The sequence below is a fragment of the Sciurus vulgaris genome (genome assembly GCF_902686455.1).
Source record: "Sciurus vulgaris genome assembly, chromosome: 3".
Lineage (NCBI taxonomy): Eukaryota > Metazoa > Chordata > Mammalia > Rodentia > Sciuridae > Sciurus > Sciurus vulgaris.
The window spans coordinates 108,915,374-108,936,345 of NC_136463.1; the positions used below are offsets into that span (position 1 = coordinate 108,915,374).

A 20,972-nucleotide genomic window follows, 5' to 3' on the forward strand; every position below is an offset into this window, starting at 1 on the left:
CATAAAATCCCATGTGAGACAATGCAAGCAGGTTTGGAGGAGAATGATTGAGTTATAGCCTTGCCTACTCAGTTAATTAATCCCTGATGGCATTAACTGAGTGGTAACTGGAAGTAGGTGGGGTGTGGCTGAATGAAGTGATTCATTGGCGGTGTGGCTATCGGGTATATATTTTGTATCTGGCGTGTGAAATCTCTCTCTGCTTTCTGATCTTCATGTGAGATGCTTCCCTCTGCCACACTCTTCCACCATGATGTCCTGCCTCACATGATCCTTGACAAATGGATCCAGCTACTTAGACTGAGACCTCTGAAACTGTGAGTCCCCAAATAAAGCTTTTCTCCTCTACAGGTGTTGTGGTCAGGTCCTTTAGTCACAGCCGTGAAAAAGCTGACTAAAATAGCAACTCTGGTACATATTTCATAAATATTAGTATTTGTTTTGCTTTTTAGTCAGGATATCATTATGCAACCCAGGATCATCTAGAACTCTGGGACTAAATCCATTCCCGTGCCTCTGCATCCCAAATAGCTGTGACTACAGGCAACCCCGTGGGTGTCCTGCTGATGTTCCATGATTGATGGTGGTATAGGAGAGACAGGATGGGCAGTATGGGAAGATACATTAAATGCAGTTATTATATCAATTTAAATTGATAATTGATTCATGAAAAGATATAAAGACAACATCTCTAGAAATTGCTTTTCCTTAGTATAACAAGATAACCATTGACCTACTCTTTGATAAAGACTATCATGTTTATAAAATGAGTTCTATCCCCTCTGCAAAATAAACCATAAGTCACATGACAAGACACTGTGAAAAGAAAGGTTCTTTGTCACTCCTTATACATAAAAAACAGACTGAAAAAAGTCATGGGCTAACCAAGACCCAACTAACCAAAGAGTCAACAGTGAATAAATGAGCAAGCAAAAACTTGAACAAACCAATCCCAATTTCCTAGAAGAGTTCGTTCTAATGACATTTGGCATTACTTCTAAGTCTTCCAAATGCTAACAGTATCTGAATCTTAAATCTGCTGGTCCGTAGCTTTTCTCGAGTACCTGACTCATATCTTAAATTTACCTGCTGGTCCATAGCTTTTGTCAACATGCCATTCAGAGGTAAGTGACCTCATAGCAGAACTGAAATTCATAAATAAATTCCCACGATTCCTGGTGTTGGGTTATGACAATCCTTCAATACATTTAATACCATTTAGTACTCAGGATTTTCTGCTACAGTACACATTAAGATATGCAAGCGTTCAGGTACTTAGTTATGTGTACCAGTCTGTGTTAACTACTGCACCTTCCTCACTGAGAAAGAAATTCACAGCCCTACTTTTTTCTTTACCTCTACCTAAAATATTTAATACTACACCGAAGTGCTCTGCATTCCCAGTGCTCTTACAGAGCATTCGATGGCAGTAGCAGCCAACGCTGCCAACCAGAAAGAACACTAGAAACCTGGCAGGGTACGTGATCCCTGATGGACAAGAGGTCAAGTCTTTTCGTCTTTTCTCTTTGCACCTGGGAGTCCAAACCTCAAGTTTATCCTAGCATTTCTCTACCGCAGAGCCCACGGCAAGGGTGGGGTTGCTGGAACTTCCCCCAGCTCCCCACTAAGAGACTCGCTGGCGCATTGGGCGAAGGCAGTGTATTGAAGCCGGATTTTGCACCCTAGGGCCGCAGAGTGGTCGGGGGTCTCGAGGCACTCTCCCGCGCAACAAGCTGACCCCACAGTCGCTCTTGGGGGCCGTGCCTGCCAAGTATCGCGGGACTTGTACACATCGCAGGAGCGGCAGCTCCAGGAGCAGCTGGAGCGCGCTCGGTGCGCACTGCCTCAGCTCTGGGAGGAGCAGGAGCCGGGAGGGAGGAGGGCTGGGGGTGCTGGTTACGTAAATGATACTAGCCCAGTGAGAGGCCTCCGGGCTGGGGCTACGAGAGGGGGAGGGACCGCGCGAGGAGGAGGGGCTGGGAGGCAGCGGTCTGGGGTGGGAGGGGGGCGGGGGCCGGGGCGAAGTGACCAGGCGGCGGCGGTGGCTCTGCTGAGGTGACAATGTGCTAGGACTCCTCACTCGCTCTTCGTGCCTCCTCGGCCTTGGCGCCCGCTCTGGCCGCGCTCACGGAGTCCCACAGCCCGCCGCTGCGCTATGAGGGCGCCTCTCTGGGGTTGGCCGAGGCCGGAGCCGGCTCGCTCTGCTTGCGAGGAAGTGTGAAGAGAGCGCGGGCGGGAGCTGGGGCTGCGCACCGAGCGGCACTCTTGGGCCAGCGCGGGATCCAGGTGAGCGCCGGTTTGGTGAGCAGTGCACTCGGCGCCGCTGATCGCCGCCTGCCGGGTTTGATCGGAGGCTGAATCAAGTGCGTGGACCGCCCTTCTCTCTTCGTGGGATCCTTGGCCACGATAGCAGGTCTCCGTCTGCCTGTCTGTCTGTCTGTATGTCTTTCTCTCTCTCTCTCTCTCGCTCCCTCTCTTCGTGACAGCCTGGGACGAGCCCCCTCCGTCTGTCGGAGTGCCGGAGCTGGGTGCCTCAAAGTCCCCAAGCGAGCGCCAGGATGCGGAGCAGAACCCAGGGCAGGGGTAGGGACGCGGGCAGACCGGGCGAGGCGGTCTCCTGGGAGCTAGGAGCACGCTTGCTCTAGGCTTGCAGGTGCGGCGGGAGAATCCAGAGGCGCGGAACTTTCTGTCTCTGCCCTCCCTTCGCTGGGCTTTTTTCCGCTACACTGTCAAGCTGAGGTGCTTGGGGGCCCCCATCTGCGCCTTGGAGGCGCTCAATGACGGGGGCAGATTGGCCTCCTGGTTTGGACAACTTTCTCCCAACCAGCTGCGGAAGCTCGGGATTGCGGTGCCGACATTGTTTCTCCATCGGACACCTGCACACTCAGCTTCTTGAGTGTCTTTCTGGACGTTAACCTGCCTCTTTTTCTGCCTCTCTTTACCTCTTTCAGTGCTCAAACGCCTCTCATTCTTTGCATGTGTGTCTCTCATTGAGTTTCTGTCCCTCGGACTCTCTGGCTTTTGATACCTTCTAACCCAGCCATGTATCTGTTTTCTTTCATTCTGTTTCCCCTTGTCGTTCTTGGGATAGCTGTGTGTCCCTGTAATTCTCTTTGCTTGTTTCTCAGTCATGCAACATTTTCCCCCCCTCTCTGTTTCTGCTTCTCGCTGCCCATCGCCTTCTTCCTCTTCTTCCCGTTGCCCCCAGATCCTCAGGCTCTTGGTCAGGGGAGCACTCATTTTATAGGCACCTCCAGGTGCTGAGACCTCAGATCTGGGCCCGAGAAGACACATGTTGGAGGCAGTTTGTCCTTGTCAGAGCTGTCATAGAGCTGAATGAGGGGCACAAGGGACTGAGTGGAGGTCGTTTGGCTAACCTCCCTACCCAGGGTTCGAGGACCCTGTGCTGCTGGGAACCCACCCAACTGCTGTCATAGAGCTGAATGATGGGCTCAAGGGGCAGAGTGGAGGGCATTTGACTAGCCTCCCTATCCAGGGTTCCGGGGCCCTGAGTGTGCTTGTTAGTGCTAGAAAACTGCAAAAGCCCCTCGTGGTATACCCCTTCTTTGACTATGGTTAGTTGAATTTCCAGAGGGAGAATCTACAGCTCCAGCTTAAAAAGCAGCCCCAGGAGCAGAGTTAGTGTGGGCAGATATAGAAGATTTGGGTTCAGGGAGAACTAATCTCAAAGGGTGAGAGCTTTCCTGAAGCAAAGGGGTTACTAGCAGCTGAGTGAAACTCTGGGGACCAAGCAGGCATGCCTGAATTTAAACTGTCTTCCACTCAGTTTTTAGGAGAGCAATGTACCTGAGAGAAATCGTGGTCATTCTTGCCAGAGATTTTATTTGCAGAGCTTAAGATGCTTGCTGACCCTAACCCCTTGAAATTTCAGGTTTCTTTGGGGTTTCCAAAATTCCAGCTTTATGTGAAATATGCCTTTGCTCAGGTCTCCTCCCTGTCCGCCAGCCCCAAGTCTTCCCTTTCCTTTGCTTGTTTGCTTTCATGCCCTCTAGTGTTAAAGAAACCTGCTGGCTGAGAATACTGAAAAGTAGGGTTAACCTATTGATGATTTACTTTGGACGTTTCACCTTTCAGGGATCTTTTTCCTTGTGTTACTCATATCCTTTCTTTTTCGTCACCGACTTTTGCATTACATTATTAATCTTTCCTTTCCCCTGATCTCTACAAACACCCCCTCTCCTGCAGAATTAGAACCTAAATATGGGAACCCTGTTTGCTTGACTTCAGAGATAGATAGATGTGGAGAATTTTCATAGTTTAGGGCAGACATTGAACATAAAATGTGCATTCTCTGTGTCATTTGTCATAAATCAGGATTTCACATCTCTGCCTTATGCCCCTGCCCACCTTCAACTACACTGAGAATTTCCCTAGCTGTTCCCACTTGTTCAAATAAATGCTTTTAATTCACCATTTCTATGATGCTCATCCCATTCCAGGGCTTAAACTACTTGCTTAAGTGAGGACACTGTGTTTCGGATCAGGTTTGGAGAGAAAGAAAAGAAAGCTTTTTCAAAGGAATTGTAGGATATTGCTGATGTAGATTAATTCTGGATCAGAAAGTCTAGAGTAGAAAGAACCAGATGCTGCCTCTGATATGCAGACTCTAGGGTAATGTGGGAAAGCCAGTATGTGTTTAATGAAAACTTGTTGGTTGATTGATTAGCATGCAGCTGATTATAGGCTTCCAAGTCACTTAGCTATTCTAATGAACCTATGTACTTGAAGTTGAATTCTACCTCCTTTTTTATTTTTTTTTTTCTGTTTCATTTAGGCTTCTGTGAATAGGAATTGAAGACTAGTAGAAGATAGGTTGAAATAGAAGTTCTGTTTCTTTCCAGCTCATCTTGTTGCTTGAATTTTCTCCTCTCTGCAACTCTTTAACTTGGCTGGCATTTTTTGAAGAAATGAATTCAGAGACTCTTATAGTAGCATCCCTCAGACTTCATACCTGAAAGTAAATTGAGATATGACATCATTTTGGGGTGAATATTTTTGTGTGGTTTTTAACAAGTGAAAAGCTGTCTTTTTAATGAAAAGAACAGATGTATCAGCTTAAAATTTTGCAAGTTATAAATTGACTTGTAAGCTGAATCACCATAAATAATTTGTAGATTCCCTTATTACTTCAAATACATACCAGAGGTGTGATACCACATGTATATAAGAATTTGCCGAAGTTCCTAGAGCCACAAAGCCTCTTGATTCAAGGTTTTAGTAGTGACCCACAGGCTGTTACATTTCTTTTTTGTTGATATGTTAGTCACCTCCCAAAACAGTTGGGAATTTACCATGACTATTGTGTAGGAGCATATTCAAGGCAATTTTGCTTTAAAAGGATTACTTGGAAGTTATTTAGTATTCTCTCTGTCCCAATTTTTTTGTATTTAAAAATAGCAAGGATAGTGAAAGTGGAAATTCTGATATTGTTTGAGATGTCTTCTAACTTCTTACTGATTTAACTTACATATTTAACTTTTTAACTTAATGTCCATCCATTTCAGGTTAAACATTTATATCAAAATGAAATACATTTCTATCATGCAAACTCAATTATTAGAAGTGGTAGTTGTAACAGGACATTTCCATGTAGTATAGATTGTGGGCTTATAAAACCTTTGATGTATTAGGAAAAGTATAAGGGAACAAGTAAAAGGATATTTTTTTTCTTTTTAATTGGAAAAATTAATAGAATATTGGTGCTTTTTAAATAACATGAACACTAAACAAAGCAATCCAGAGTAAAACTTAAACAGAATTAACTCCCATCACGTAAAATGAATAAACACTACATGTTTCTCATAGGTGTTCTTTGTACTTCATGAAAGTAGACAGTTTTAGTAGTTGTGTCCTTTAAATGAATTGACCCTATTAGCCATCATATTCTCAAGTGACAAGCCTTGTAATGAAGAACACATTGTTAACTGTAACTTGTAATACATCACCTTCCTGGGTTTGGGTCCCTCCCATTATGACCATGTAGATAAATGAAATGGGATCTCACATGATCACTACTTTGAAGTCTGAACGACCATATACCTACTTATCAAAGGATTTAACCAGGCTTTGGTTTTACACTCATCCTTCTTTTTTTTGTTATGAGAATAAACATATGTGAAACATCAAATCAAGACCTAAATGTAAGTACTCATGACTCTGAGGATTGTCTTTGATGATTTTTCTTAAGGTCACCTCCTTCCCCAACTAATGCATATAGACACCCCTAACCCTACCAGCCATACATATTTGAAACCATAAACTACATTTAAAGATCTGGCACTGCCTTCTTTAATAAACTTTTTCATTTTAACAGATTAGATTTCTATTTACAATTTCTACCATAAGGTGTATTGTTTAATTAAGAACTTTTGCCCCTCAGTAACCAGCATACATGGTTTTGAAGAATCTGACCTTCCAGTGTGAAATTTCATACTTAGAGAATTCAAGGACATTTATAAAAATGGGTGCACATTAATTCAGTAATAATTGGTCATCTACTTGGAGCATTCTAAGTACTTATCTTTGAGAGCAGCAGTATAAACCATGGACTTTACTTATTTGATATTTGTTTCTCCTTGATTCAGATTTAGGCCTATGTCTGTTTTCAATGCATGCAATATATTTATAATAATATATTTAATTGATCTTACTTTGATTACCAGGAAATGATTGCAAATGCATGATTCTGATTATGTCCCTAAATTCATTTTTTGGATGAGTTTTCTGGGTTTAATTTCTTAGTATATCTTGGGTTATATTTATTTAATTTGATGTTTTTGCCTTTTAAAATTTATTGAGAGGTTGATGGGTTTTAAAATTCAAATTATAAATTAAAGTAGGGAGAAGTTCTTTTCCTCCAAGGGTCCAAATTTGCACAAACATCCATATGATTATAGTCTTTTCAAACTATCAGGCTCTTTCTTAATGTTTGCCCCATTAAAACCACCTGCCCTTCACAATTCATTTACAAGATTCAAAACATCAGTTGTTTGAAGTAGTGCCATGTTATTGGTTAATCATTCCAAGGTAGCTTGAGAGTGATATAGGAAGAGTAGTGATTTCATACAGATGAACATATTTGTGGTTACTTTATGTGGTACATGAGCTAATTTGACATATTGGCCATATCAATTGCTCAGATTTCTTTTGTATTTTTTTTTTTCAAGAAAGGCATACTGTTAAGATAGATGGGAACTGTCCAAGGCATGTCATATCAGGGTTTTAACTTGATGGGGAATTAATTGAGAATCTGTTTCATGCACTACATTACATTGAATTGTTGCTTAAATCTTATTTAAGCTCTTACAGAACATTACAGGGAGAGTGTGATTAAACTGTTTGTTGGCACTTTGGTGTGCATGATACATGTGGCGAGTATCCACTATAAACAGAGAGAATTTAAAGCACAGCCTGCTCAATCAAAAAATTGCCCAAATTACACCATAGAGATAGTTGTAAATGTCAACTTAGCCTCTTGCCTTATATTAATTACCTTGATTTTATAAGCAGAGCATCTCTCTTTTTGTTAATAAAATGGATTTTGACATATGAGGAGGATTATGTAGCTTCTTGTAGATCAGAAGCATAATAACTGACTTAATTTCCTCTTGAGGTTTTTATTACATAATTAGTTTCAGATAGAGTAAGATTTATATGACTATCAAGACCTCAATGCAACACAACCATTAGTTTAAAGAAAGAAAAATGAAACAAAATACACACAGAGCTATGTCTTTTCTAACTTATTTATGAGGGTGTTAAAATGGTGAATTATAAATTGATAAATGACTAAATTTGATTGGATGATTACTTTTTACTTATGCAATGATTAGTAAGTATCTGGCAGATTTTGCCCAATTTTATTCTTATAAAAACCCTATATAATATAATATATATAATCATTATCCCCTTGTATTAATAAGGACTCACCTTGTTCAGAATCACATAGCTGATATGTGTTAGGGCCAAGGATGACACCAGTCCTTTCTGTCTGAAGCCAACATTCTAACAGTTCTCAATCTGACATTTTCACTAATAAAATTTTTAAAAATAATTGCCATCCTCCCAGTGAATATTTTCTTTTCCACAGTAAGAATAATTTAAAAAGTCTACTTACATTACCATAATTTTATAAAAGTGGACATTTTAACACTGATTCTGATGGAAGAACTGAATCTCAAAATAAAGAATAATTCTTTCAACAGAGTAAATTTAGCTCACTATACATTTTCCTCATTGCACTTATATTTCCAATTTAACAACTTTAGCTGAAAATTCTATCACAGAAAATTTTATTCTGCACACTGTACTCAGGCACTCTAGTTATTTTGAAACACTGTTATTATTTTACCTGCCCCTGGTGCCTATACACAACAGACCAACATAGTTTTCATATCCATGATGTAATGAGACCCACTACTTACAGCTTATTTCATTCTCTGTCTAGTTGTGAGTCTGGGTAATATGATTGAGACCTAGGGAAGATGCCAGCAGTTGCTTCAGCCTTAGTTTACTGCATTAATGTTGGCAGAGGTGATTGGAGAATTGGAGATGACTTGTTCCTTTGCAGTAGTGACATATCATTGTCACCAAGATGGTGCCAGTCTATGTCCTGGGACAAGGAATGAAGCAAGAAAAAAATTTTAAAAAGCATGTCACATGAACTTATTCTGTCCTTCTCTGAATCAGTGCACCCAAACCTTTGTAAAGAAAATCAATAACTAAGATATTTGTCTATAAGTAAAGAAAACAAGAAATAGCTTGTTTCTTAAAATACTCCTGAAAAAGTCTTTAAATTACATTGGAAAATATTCATTTTTATGAAATGATTAGTGAAATCCTTCTGAAATTTCTGAATTTTTTTCAAGTATGTAAATAATCAGTGTGTTAAAATTTGATGATGGTTGTATATTTTGTCCTTACTCTTGACATTTCATTGACTTTGAGAGACCTGTAATTTGGTATTTTGGTGTAGTTCACTAAGTCTTGTCAGAGGTCTTTTCTTTAGTCTTCTCTAAGACACATTTTATTTTATACTGATATCTTATTAGATTATGTAAATTATTTGAATTCCATACTCCCAATAATAAGTCACTCCATGAATATAATTTTTAAAATACAAATCTACACTTATAAATTATGTAATTTCCAAATTTTATGTAATATTCAAACTATAAATGAGGATTTGTGAGATTATTGACTGTCCTAATTTCTGTACTCAGCATAATCTTTTCTCTTTTTCTCATAGCAAGTTCCATCTCTTTTTCCGAATTCTCAGGCTCATATTTCTTTTGACTCTTTTGGTAGTGTATTCTCAAATGAGACCATACATCACTTATTCTGAGAAACAGAAGAAACTAACCTGTCACTTACTCAGATATTACCCATATCCTGTAGATTTGAAGCATACTTCTATGTGTTCTTCTTAGGTGAATGCTCTTTATCGTTTTTCAATATTATTTTCTTCTCCCCATATCTTTTCCTTTATCCTTTCTTCCTTCTTCATGATGCTATCTACTTGAACTGTCTTTCTCCTATGGTTTGATAAATTCTCATGTAGCAGGACTGAATTATCTACTGGTGCTCTGATTCTGTTAAAATAAGTAAATAAGAAAGAGCTCTTCATTTCGTCATTTAGTCTCGGCATAGGTAAAACAGGCTCTACTGCTCTTGCATCTGGGTCATTTAGCAGGAGGCTGGGATGCTAAATTCACATCTCATTACTTTTGTCTACTTTTAGATCTGTGTGCCTGGGCCCTGTGGTCAGTTGGCATTTGGCAGGCCTGTGGCTGTAAAGGAATGCTGTGCTATTTGAGAGGATGCCAATTTCAGTTGACACACAGTTCTCTCATTCCTTGGTCAGATTTTCCTTGTAAAACACCCAATATATATTTCATTACTAACTCTAGATTATTGAATTCATGTCAGGAATTCATTATGAAATTGATAGATTGTGATGAAAAAGTTTAATAATTTACGTTCTGTGGCTCCCACTCCCAGACTTAAGGACAGTAGATAGTATTTTCCATATTTGGTAACCTAGAACAACCATTTTATCATAGCTTTTTAAAAGACTTTTATTGTTGTGCACTAAGTTGAGATGAATTGTAGGTAATTGGATGGTGCAGCTGAATTAACACATTGAATTGCTAGTTATGAGACACTTCATTTGCTGTTGCAGACCACAATAGGCCCATTTTGCTTCCACAATGCACAAATTCTTATTATCTATATAAAATCCTAATTCAAGTAGAATAACATGTATGCATCATTTCCATTCCTTTTGTAAAGAAAAATAACCTCTACAAATGTAAGATATTTGCAACTATCTCATTAAATAATTTGGAAATTCAGTGAATTTTTTTTTTTTTTTTACAGAATGTTAATTTCATTGGGGGGGGGGAACACTATAAGACATCTCAGAAATGTGACATCAGTGATAACTACTTTTACCCCATATGCCTTAAGATTGGTGCAGGTGGACCATTTGCAGTTTTTTCAGTGGAGACCCTTGTTGGAATCATTCTGAACATTATTGCCATTGTGGTCATGGTGATTTGCAACGTGTAATGATTTTGTTTGTTCTTAGATTTGTTTCATTTTACATGTTTTAAGGGCAGTTTCTTTAGGTTAGTAAGTATCCATTTTAAGAGGAATACCTTTTACTTTTCAGAAATACCTTTACTTCCTGGAAACTCATAATTGAAATGTTGAAAATACATGAAACTGCTTCATATAGTAAAGCAGGGCAGAGGAGACTACCTAAGGTACAGGAGAGGGGCCTGTATTTGAGGAAGGAGCATACTGCCTTTAACAATTCCCCAAGGATTTGAGGCTCAATAATGCCAAGAAAAATGGAGGACAGAAATGAGTTATTGAGGAGGAAGCAAAATAATCAAACATGTTTACATGGAATTGCCAGTCTTCTATCACCAATGCTGTTTCCTACAGTAAACATCACACATATTTTTGTGTGCCACCAAACTGCCCCTGTTGACACACACTAATGAAATTGTATAAACTGTCAAGGGATATTGGGGAAAAATCTCTGGGTTTTAGAACCATAGAATAAAGTCCCACTTATTATGGCACTTGGGGTCCTTAGAACTGATGGTCAGCTTCTTGCTTATCCCAAACCAAAGCCTTCTAATCAACATGGCCATTCAAATACAGAGGACCCCAAATTTTGTATTCCATCTATATTCTAAAATATAAAATAGCAACCATGAATCACCAGTCATTTAAGAAATAATTTAATAAAAATTTTGAGAAGTTTACAATGTAAAAACAATAACAAAAGAAAAGGAGAGACCAAGGTAAATGAAAAGCAGCACCAACAAAATGACCTTGTAAGAAATATATAATTAAGGATTCATAAAAAATAAAAAATAATGTATTTCTGAAGGGATTCAAGAAAGTTTGAAATTATAATAAAGGGGATGATATGGAAAAGTAATAATAAATTAATAAGAAACACTCCTGGAAATTAAATATTTTCAATCAGCAGTTGGGAGAAAATTAGTAAATTCAAATATAGAAATTATCTCAATAATACAAACAATCAAAAAATATAAAAGGCATGGTGAGTCTCCATGAAGTACAACTTCCTACTGATTGGAGTTCTAATAAGAAAACAAAAAATTTGGAGCAAGTATGAAAGAATTAAGAGGTCAATTCTCCAATTTCTGAAAGAAGATTATTTACAATTTAAACTCCATATTCCATCAAAATATCAAGTGCCTTGGTAGAACAAAGATAAAGGACATTTTCCTCAGCTACAACCTTATAGCATAGTTACTTGAGGTTGTGTAGTTATATGAAAAATACATATTATTTAAAGTAGATATAAAATATGTCTGTATTTCTTAATTACATAATAAAATATATGTCTGTAATTATTTCTTATTTATACAAAGTATAATTGAGAAAGATTTAGCATGATAACTATAGAGTAGGCCCAGGAGGTAAGCTGTTTGAGTTGTTTCAGAAAGATGTAGGATTGATTTAAGAAAAGGAAGGCTTAAACTGGTGTTAGGGTATGGGACAAAATATTCCCTTTGAATATTTAATGTTTAAGGAATACTTGGAAAGAAAATGAAAAGTAGTGTAAGGAAGAAAACAGGTAGAAATTCCAGGAAAACAATAAAACATAAGACAGGGAAATAATCAGAGAATATTACTTGACTGTGAAATGAGGAATAGTTTTATATTAGTTAAGTATAAATGTATTTACTGAATTTAAAACTTCGATAGACTTTAGGTCAATCTTCAGATAAAATGTGAAGATTGTTATGACTGCAGAACAAAATGAAAACATTTTTGACCTTGGCAATGTCACAGCAAACATATAGGGGGTAGAGGTTGCAAGTTGGTTATGAGAATTGGAGAGAGATCCGTGGAAAGATAGGGATTAGAATACCAGCATATTGCAAAATAGTTTTCAAGAGATAGTGTCTTACTTAATTTGAGAAATAGTAATAAAACATGGTCCTTAAATTTACAAAGATAAGAGGAATAATGACTATTAGGAGGAAGAATATGGAGAATTTGGTAGCATGGTATGAGATAGTTCAGATAATGTGTAAAATGGGCCCATTCATTTGGCCAAAGTATGTTTTCATTTTTAAAAAAGTGTTGATTAAGCTTCAGAGAACATGAACGTTCCAAATTTGCACAGATTTCTATCATTCTCTTTTGTGTTACCCTGCTCCATCAAGAAAATCTGAATTTAAGCATTCTATTCCAACTTAAAAACATTAAACATGATTTCCACTGGATAGAGGAACTGGTTGAGTCTAGACAGGGGTGTGTGTTATATAAAGAAATAGAAGCACTTGAATCTTTTATCATTGAACACATTGTCAATTACTTCCTATAGTACACTCTCTTTGGGCCAAGAGGAAAAGAATTGGATTCTAAACCTGATAGAGCTATTAATGAACTATAGCACATCATTTAAGTTATCTGGATCTCAGAATACTTATCTTTAAAACGCAGCTACTTGTATATATATTTAAAAAAATCTAGTATCACTGTATATCCTTATATTTAGTTTTTGAATATGTCTTCCATTTTCTTTTCTTCTCCCTTCCTCCCTCCCCCATCCTCCCTCGCTGCTTCCTTCCTTCCTTCTTTCCTTCCCTCCCTTCCTCTCTCTCTGTCTCTTTCTCTTTCCCTTTCTCCCTCCCTCTCTCTCTTTCTTTCTTTGATAAAAGAGTAGAATTATTTAAGTGAGAAGAAAAAAGACAGATCCCACAAGGTGACAGAGGACCTAACAGGTGTTGCCACTTAAATGTGGTAGTGTGGGGATTTCTATAGCTACTGGATAGGTATTGATCAATACCTATGCTAATCAACCTTGGAAAATTATTAAGGAGGCCTTTCATTTTAATTGAGAATAAACTGAATTGTAATTTCTCTAGGTAAAGTCCCAATCTGGATTTAGAATTCTTACATGCTCTAGGTATATATTATAGCAAAGTATTCACCGCCGCCTTAACAATATTCCTGAATCCCCTTAAATTTAGTTCTTTACCTTGTATCTAACCAAATTTACCACTCAAATCAGAATCATGCACTTGCATTTTATTAATCTATAGTCATTATTTCCAAATTAGGGTTATTTTGATAGAATTTGTTTTGTTCAAGGGTTTATTTTCTTATAATTAAACAAAAAACACCTTATATTTTTGTCACTGTTGTAAAAAGGCACAGTATTTCCAGATGATTGTTCAAAAGGTCCTATCATCATTTCACTTTGGTTTTCCTGCACATTTTCAAACCAATGAACAATAATTTTAAATAACATTTTGTAGTGGTTTCCAGATAGTGACAGTAAATTTTATACTCATCTGCATTATTAAATTATACCCATTACTGTGATTACCTGATGTGCCTGCAGATTCACAGAGGAATTGAAGAAACATGGCTATTTTAACATTGCACAGATGTGAAGATATTGCCTATTAGATTGGCAGCTGCTCTTGCAATCTTCACTGTTTCTTATCATTTGGTCTAATACTTTAATTTATAGCTTATCAGAAATAGTTACTTTAAAGATGCCAGCCATTCTTATAGAATCTTAGAATACAGATGGGGCCCACAAAAAATTGCTAAGCTGATGGTTGTTGGAAATTATTTTTCTCTCTCTGTATTTACATACTTAAGCATCTTTTAACTATGAACATCAGTTCAGAAAACTAATAAACTTGTAATTGGGTTTATATAGATAGATGGGTTGGGAGAATGAGGGCATTTCCAAGTTTCCCCTATAGTTTAAGATAACACAAAAATGTCTTGTGGAAAATGTAGAACAAAAATTACCTGTACCATGATTTTTATGTTATAGTATGATTTTTTGTGGTACAGAAGGATAGGGAATTCTTTTATTATTATTATTTTTATTTAGCTTTTAATGTTTTTACAGACTGCATTTTGATTCATTGTACACAAATGGGGTACATAATTTCATGTCTATGATTGTACACAATGTAGAATTCTGACATGAGAAAATGAGAAAAAAATTAACATTGAGACATGCTTTAAAACTGAGTATCTGTTTTCTGTTGACAGATGCGATGGTATTCTCTCTTAGGTCATCTCCTTTTACCTTTTCTGGGAGATCAGTATGGTAGACAATGAGTTGTGAGTAGGTAGAACTGCTTTGTCCTGTTCTCTTAGCTGGTTTGGTGACTCTATTAAGTTTACTAGTAAAGATGAAGTTCTTGGCAATTTAAACAGAACCTCTCAGCATATTAGTTACCCCTTGATTCTAAAAGGAAAAATGCTGAGAGTAAAGTTAGCAGGATACAGTAGAACTCTTTTTTAGACTATGGTATGGTACCTGCTTTCACACAAATGAAGTTGAAGATTCTGACTTCCAACTATGAGCAGTCTGACCAAAGACCCTTATGTGATCTCTAAGGAATTTAGTTATTACAACTTTGTTTTTAAATTTCTATTTGCTTATTTTTGTAGACTTGGGGATCAATCCCTATATCTCACATGTTAGGCAAGTGCGGTACCAGGAAGCTACAGACCAGTCCAAGTAGCCTCATCTTTAAAGTAGGAGTAATAGTCACAATAGTTAACATTGATGCAGCCCAGGTCTCTTACTGGGCAGGAAAATCTCTCTTAAGTGTTTTACAAAATAATAACTAATCAATACTTTCAAAACCATGAACTTTTATTTCCATTCATCTAATTTGTTAACTGTGTGGGTTGAGGTGAAAATGCATGCAATGTACTGATTATTGTGCCTGTCACATAGCAAGTGCTCAATAAATGCTGGTTGTTATTATTAGTTCTCTTCTTCATTGTCCTTTTGTGGTACTTAGTGTGATGGGAGTCTAGTAAATCTGGCCTGCTTAAATGATTTCTTAAATAAAATTCTCAGAATTGGAGGAGTTATGGAGCTACTGCAAAATTGGGTTCCAAGTGACAAATAAATGGGAATTAAAGACAGGGTGAAGCCAAGTAAAACAGAAACATTAAAACTGTTAGTGAAATATTTATTTAGAAGTCTTATTCAAGACAGAAGGGAAGTAGGGACTGGGGCTTTAGCTCAGTGGTAGAGTGCTTGCCTCACACGTGCAAGGCACTGGATTCAATCCTTAGCACCACATAACAATAAATAAATAAAGATATATGTCCATCTACAACTAAAAAAAATTTCAAAAAAAAAAAAAAAAGAGAGAGAAGGGAAGGGAAATGTGCAAAGGCAAAGATGTATTCATTTTATGATAAATATAATTTCTACCCCAAGGCTTGATACTAAAATGCCACTTTACCAAAAAAAATGCATCTATCTTAGAAATAGTGCCATAAGCATCTTAACTTTATTTTGGACATTCCAACATCACTGCTATCCTCCATTTTCCCCATAGTTTCTTGATCAAGTTTGGCTCTGTTTTTTCCTCATGTGGGTCAGCCTAAGGGAAATTGAAAGATGAATGCTTTTTGCATATGAATATGAAAAATAGCAAACACTTTAAATCATATTGTCATCTCAGCCTTCATCCCTGAAAGAAAAAGATGAAGCATTATCTTTTATTCTTTAGAGACTCAGATTTCGTATTCAGTGTGTGATGTTGATTTGTTTTTAATCATATTTATAAATGCTTAATTGGAGATTTTCTTTTTTTTTAATTTAGAAGAAAGCACAATTTGAAATGACAAAATTGTAATTGATTTCTCATTTAGAAATATTTGAATTCCAATTCTTTTTGTTTATCATATGAAGAGACTATGTTGTTTTGAACATGGGTAGTTTATCATTTCCTTCACAATAATTTGTGCAAATGACAATTATACATAAATTAATAAACTGCTGGTAGGAATCTAATGATGTTTTCGTGCTGTTTTTGATTTATTTCTAAATCATTTGCAGAATGTTGAAGTATACCAGGACTAGTTTTGAGTGTAACCTACAACTTCCTCAACTCTAAAATTCTATTCAGTAAAATAGTTATTTTTTAAAAAAACAATTGAGTAAAGGAATAAATTGCATTATATTTTGTGAGAATTCATAACATGTGATATTAAGATTATTAAACAGCATTTTTGTTTATCTGTTTCAAAAAACTTTTCAGATTACATATGATGAAATTACTTTCCATTTTCATTTGTACTATTTTCTAGTGCTGCCTGAAAATGATGCTGGGTCTACAGTTTGTATTTCCTTAATACTTCTCTTGCTTCCTATTCTGAAGATTTGTGCCACACATATACTTTAAAAAGTGATCAAGAAGAAAACTTTATTGTGAACTTCAATTATTTTATAAAGAATTTCTACATGAATAATATTTAAAATCAAGTAACATCTTCTGCCATGTATGGGTACTTGCATGAGGTTAAACATTTTCAAACAAAGTTACATCAAGTCACGGACAGACAATCAATTCATTTTCTGGTATATGTATATCCATCTGCCAAAATAACACCATCTTTGCTTATTTTATACTATGGGAATCCACTGAAAATTAATCTAGTAAACTTACATCTAACATTTTTAATTTTATTTAACAAGTATCCTGGAAAGTGGTAACTCACAAAATGTTCTCTATTGTTATAAATATAAAACCATGATACAGAAATATTTATGAAGATGATTAATTGTGCAATGTATTTTTGACTAGCACTAAATAAAAAAAAAAATGTTTCCTTCGAAGGGCAGGACTGATGCACACTATCTGAGTTTATCTGTGTGTACATCTGCATGTTTGTATCTGTATTTCTCCAGTGAGATCCTACTCAATATCAGGTTTTCATTTTTATGGATTTCCTGGCTGTTTTGAAATGTGAATTTCTACGATCTTGTGCGTGGGTACCACTTAAGTTAATTATGAAGTACTGATCTTATATTATGAGAATTCAGATTCACTCTTGACTTTCAGTTCCTTTATTAATTGTAGAGTTTGTTTTTACCTTTTATTGGACTGAATTAAGTTTTGCCAGAGAGACTTTTTAATTTCTCCAACCAAACCTTATTTCCAGTAACAATGGTTTTTGTTAAGATTAACTGTGTAGTTATGACTTTTTATCCATCCTCAAAGCCTTTCATATGTTCTTTCATCCTTGACCATCCTCCAATTCATTTTAAAACTGCCACATATAGTAGTAATATTTTAACTGATGGTGTGCTATTTTCTATTTATTTTTAAATCATATATATGTATATATATAAAAATTTTTATTATGTGATTTTAATCATATTATATGCATCTGCTATTTTAGTATAATTCTCTAAGTACCCATGCACTTTTATTTGGTCAGAGAGCTACATCTCACGGTAACTGGATATATATAATTGTGGACCAATAAAATGTTGCCACATTTTAATAAAGAAGTAACTGTACTTCATTGATGCATGAAATGATTCCTGCTTAAGCAGTCAGTATATGTAACCAGCTAATAAATCTGTCCAGAGATTTTGGGATCCACTTACTTTAAGGTACTATGTAAATGCAAAATCAGCTGCTCTCATAATTCTATTAAGGAGAGACACACACTTAAGACAGGTTTTCAGCAACAGGTGCAGGCTCATGGCATGCAATTACTGACTGCTTTTGCACTTTTAACACCCTGGGGGTCCACTTGGCAAAATCTTTTTTTCTTTTTCTTTTTTTTTTTTTTTTTTCCCCTCTGTGTCTGCACTTCCCTTTGCTTTCTATCAAGTCACTGGCTTACTGAAATGTCATATTATTAATAAGATGATATTCTTATTCTGGCTTCTGAGGATTGTTTCCTCACTTAGGATGAACATCTGCAAAATAAAGCTTCTTTTTTTTTTTTTTTAATAAGACTCAGGCATTATATCAAGAAAGGACTTTTTTCACCATAAATAAATATAAAGATTATTTATTTATTTATTTATTTATTTTTGTGGTGGTACTGGGGATTGAACTCAGGGCCTAGCACATGGTAGGCCTAGTGCTCTACCACTAAGCTATTATCTCCAGCCCATAAAGATCATTTTTATATTTGAACATTGTTAGTAATTTTTGAGATATGAGAATATTATTAGATACTGTAATTTTTCAGAATTTTACACATTTCTGTGTGTTTTAGTAAATGTATTCCTGCCATGTTACTCATGGCTATCCTTTATGGGCAAATGTGTACCTCATGTGTTGGTTTACAATTGTGTAGAAGCTTCAAGGAAAAGGAGTGTCTTATCTAGAATTCTGATCTGATATGCTTGGCCGTTTGCCATCAAGCAAGTCATTCAGGGACCTTAAGAACTCTGATCTCACAACCCATGAAGTGGGTCTCAGTGGCAAAATTTACATGGCACCCCAAATGAAAACTTTTCCATGTTACTTTCTCAGTTCGGGTTCATACCTTCTCTGTTTAGAACCCTCAGGAGTGCCTGTCTTTCTGGGGACACCGGTGCCTGGGTCTCCTCCCACAAGGCCAAAGATCCTCCTCAGAATTGCACAAGAAGAGGACCTGCTCTCCCCAGGCCAAGGCTGGTTGTACTGACCCTGTTCTCCTTCCTCCAGGCACAGTGCTCCTGTGGCATGCTGTACCTTAGATTGCTTGACTGACCTTGTCTTTTAGTGCTGCTAAACCTGAAGAGAACAGTGCTTTCCTTTCTCCTTCAGTAGGTCTCAGGAGTGAGATCTGATCACTGGCATTTATTCTGTGATCCTTACCTGTGTTTCCCCTTGAAGTGGAAATAATCAAGGAGTTGTCCTGCTTATTGATGCTCATGAATTTTTGCCTGTCCCTATAGTTTTAAAAAATTCTTTTTTTAACCTAAATTATAGATGTATATCTACATCTAAATGTGCTGTTTTAGACTATAAATCCAAAAGCAGTTCAACAGAATTTATTTTGTGCTGTATTGAGCAAAATGCCTTATACGATTAAGTCCTTACTACATGCATTTAATTAGATTGCACATGCACAGATAGGTCCCCTGGGCTTTCCAAAGCAGTAAAGGCTACTTTGGAAAATGATGCAGGTCAAAAGGATTTAGGTCAGTCAAATTTTTATCTGGCTTTCCCAGTAGGATTACTGAAACTGCCTTTCCACTGTGCTATAATATCTTCCATGCAAATTTTTTCCCTCTAAATTCTGTTGTCAGCTAGTCAGAGACTGTGTACTGGATACACTTTTTGTCAAACTTATTGGATATTTGAAATAGCAATGCCTTTATGGTTTTCACCAGAGTGGCCCAAGAGTTCTGCCTCTTCACAAGAATTTGTCCAAAACTTGTTTCCTCCGTAGAAGATAGAAGTTTAAGATTGAAAGGGATCTTGAGGATAGCTCCTGTCACCTCACCTGCCCTCAGTAAAGTCTGTGCTTAATCTAAGCCCAGGACTGTTATTCTAAAATAAAGCTGTCCAGTACAGTGTAGTTTGTTTCCTGTTCCACATTGTCATTAGATGGACTAAGCATGCAATTCTGAGATGTTGTAAACGTTTACAATCTCTATGGGTTACATTTCAGATTCTTTAGCTTATCATTTAGAGCCCTTCTCAGGAATCTGTTCCAATTGACCTTTACAGACTCTTGTCTCATTTTACCCTCTTCTAATCTGTGTCTAGGACTCAGAGAATCACTTCTGTGTTATTTGGATGTCATAGATGTCCATGTCTGCTGCTTTGCTCATGCTGCTTTTCAGCCCCGAGCTTCCTATCTTTTCATTTCAAGGATCAGCTTGAATGGGCAAATCCCCTTTAAAGGATTTCCCTAAATCCTCAAGCAGAATCATTGCGTTTTCTTCATTCTTGTGGCTCTGTGTTCCTGTTGCAGGTGGCGACTTAGCTGTCCTCATAGCTGTGTCCTTACCTGTCTCCAACTTCAGTGAGAGCCTTTTCACCAGTAGGCCTCACACTCCTCACTTCCCCTGAGGCCTGCAAATCCACAGGACAGCTCTTCATTTAATAAATGTCTTGAGAAATTTATTCAGTATTGATTTAGTAGGAGGAAGGGCTATGAATTTAATGATGCTCTCTTGAATGGTTCTTTGTGGTATCTTGTATCATTTTTCTGGAATATGATGAGGATATAAAGGTATTAATGTAATTGCTTACAAAGATAATCACCACAAATTTATCAAGTTCAAGGGTCCAAGAGGGTGCTAAAATATTTAATTCCATCATATTCATACCTCACTTCTGATTGGACGTTTAGGCTTGAAAGGCTGCAGTTCTAAATTTAGATTTAATGGTATTCAAGAGTGTTCACTAAAAAAAAAAGAAAAACTCAAATCTAAACATCCTTAGTTTCTGGAAGTTCATTTTTAATGTATGGTATAATCTTTCCTGCTGTTAAAGCTATTTTATTTCTTGGAATCTAATTTTAAAAACAATCCTTCATGTAACTAAACATAATAAACTACTAAACATTTCCTTTTTATGGAACATAAATTTTTCTATTTGAGTCATTTTAATGTATCCTAATTTATCAAATGTTAATTATTTCTACTGCAATCCTCTATCTTC

The 20,972-nt window shown here is 36.8% G+C and overlaps 1 protein-coding gene across 3 annotated transcripts in view; it reads left to right on the forward strand.

The window, feature by feature from the left end:
- Window positions 1-2,024: 2,024 nt before the first annotated feature.
- The window catches only part of GALNT13 (polypeptide N-acetylgalactosaminyltransferase 13), a 563,464-nt gene continuing 544,516 nt past the window's right edge, over window positions 2,025-20,972 (forward strand). For 2 of the 3 annotated variants that reach the window (XM_079134478.1, XM_079134476.1), the window contains exon 1: window positions 2,025-2,413. The gene's annotated coding sequence lies outside the window, so the exon portion shown is untranslated. Of the gene's footprint in view, window positions 2,414-14,592; window positions 14,669-20,972 lie in introns of all 3 variants that reach the window. The other variant, XM_079134477.1, reaches the window with a different exon arrangement.